Below are 2189 nucleotides of genomic sequence, written 5' to 3' on the forward strand. Positions count from 1 at the left end.
GCGAATTTAGGTAATGGTGTAACATTTCAGCGCCTGCTTTCCTTGGCCACCCAATGTAAAGATAGTGTTAATTAATTAGTTTGCTTTGCTTTTAAGCACCAACGAATGGAGTCCTCCGGGTTTTGAGAAGCCACAAGTATGCAAGGAACACAGTCTAAAACCAACATTTGTCGTACAAATTGCTTGCATATGTTCTTGGGAGAGGGAAAAAAAGATCCTTGTCATGACACACCAACAGAGATGTCACACTATTTTTTTGTTTTGTTTTTTTTCACTCGATGAGAAAACCTTCGTAGGAATATTTTAAGTTTGTCTCCAACATTTTGGTTTAGCAGTTAATCATCCATAATCCAAACTTGTGGTTTTGCTGTTTTCATTAGTCGGCTGACTTAAATATAAACTGGAACAACAAATGTTGTATTTTATGGTGTAAACGTCCTACTTGTCCATGATATAAGTAGGTTTCTTTTAACTCGCTGATTCTTCTGGTCATTACCACAGCCACTGATTCATCAATGGATTTACCTATTTAGGATTGTACTGCCTAATGAGTCTAATAGACGGCTCATGCTTCATGACTGACAAGCTGAAAGGAGCCCTCACTATCTGAGCGATGTTCCACCTGTCCATCCACACTGATGACTGAGGTGCGGTGTAATAACATCAATAACAGCTCGACTTGTGTTACTCAGCTCTGCAGGGCTGCGGTCTGATGTTAGAGAGTGTATATGCGTGATCATGATCCTGTCTGATGAGGGAACAGGCCCTCAGAGCGAGACTATTATTCTTACAACAACACAGAGCAGGAATCTACCCTCAAACAGATGTTAGGAGTCCTTTGTAGAGCCTTTGGCAAGGAGCCCAAACCTACCTATCTGCACAGCTATTTACATGGCAATCCAGCTGCTCAGTCTCTTTTTCTCCTTCTCTCTCTTTCTTTCACCCTCCCTTACCCTCTCAATCCGTGTCTTTACATTTACATTCCCCCCTTCTCTTCCTCCCTCCTTTTCCCCCATCACTGTTTGAAATCAAATAGCCCCTCACATATAAACTTTGATCAATCAAACATACTAATTTGTTTAGCTGGGGAGACAGTGACATACTGATGTAGGTTCAGTTACACAGAGATGAAAAAGGCCAGGCGTCCTGTATCTCAGAATATCTCGATGCTGACGCAAACCTTTACCCCACACTTTATATTTAGTCATTCCCTTTCACAGAAAAGACAAATATATCCAAAAAATGTCTACCTGCTACCCTGACTTATTGTCCCCTCTTGTCCAAGCAGATGTGGGAGGGAAGGATTTATTATGATAACCGTTCCTGGAATCAGAGTTTATATTTGCTTTCTCACTAATCTTATGAGGTGATATAAAATGCTGTGCACTTTTTATTTTAGCCAGCATGGTCTTTGGTATTTGCGTAGCTGGAGGAAAGTCATTTGTTAAAGTCTTTTATTTAATTTGATTTAACTCATCTATCAAGTTCAGAGTAGTAAATGGACTGTAGAGAAATTATACGACTAGGGAGATGGGCTGAATGTTTCTCTGCATAAAAAAAGAATGGCCTTCCCTGTGTTTGTACATTTAATATTCGACACAGCCCTTTTACTGTACAAAAGGGTACAGTTATTTTGACCACTGATTACTAAAGGTGTATCATGAATTTAAGATAACCATGCTAATGGGGCAATTCACAATTCAATTTCACATAGACACTTTTATTTTCATTGTTTCTTTTATTGCAATAAATCTTACAAGGGCAGAACGAAATAAAAATTAATCATTTTGAACAAGCCTCCCTTCAGCAAAAACAAAAAATACGAACGCGCCCCCTTTTCTGACCCTTTCCTTCCCTTTAATAAATGTTGCACAGTCCCTAAGAATAGGAGCCAAATTGGGGTTGCTAGAAACAGTGAAAGAAGTGTGCATAGACTATATTTATACTCTCATTTAGGACCAGATTCCTAAATGTGTAGCCCTTTCAACACTTTTTGTTGAATTTATTGTCATTTTCATAATGCTTAGGGTTTAATAACCGTCCCAATGCTTAAACTATGCAAAATTGTTTTTAAGCTCAGAGAAGAGGATGGACGTGGTCCTCATTAGCAGTTAGCTCACTGGCAGCATTATCATAAGATGGTAATTAGACAGGCAACCTTCGCGTAAACAAAAGGCAGTGAAATCAAA

Source organism: Etheostoma spectabile, chromosome 10 (genome assembly GCF_008692095.1).
Source record: "Etheostoma spectabile isolate EspeVRDwgs_2016 chromosome 10, UIUC_Espe_1.0, whole genome shotgun sequence".
Classification (NCBI taxonomy): domain Eukaryota; kingdom Metazoa; phylum Chordata; class Actinopteri; order Perciformes; family Percidae; genus Etheostoma; species Etheostoma spectabile.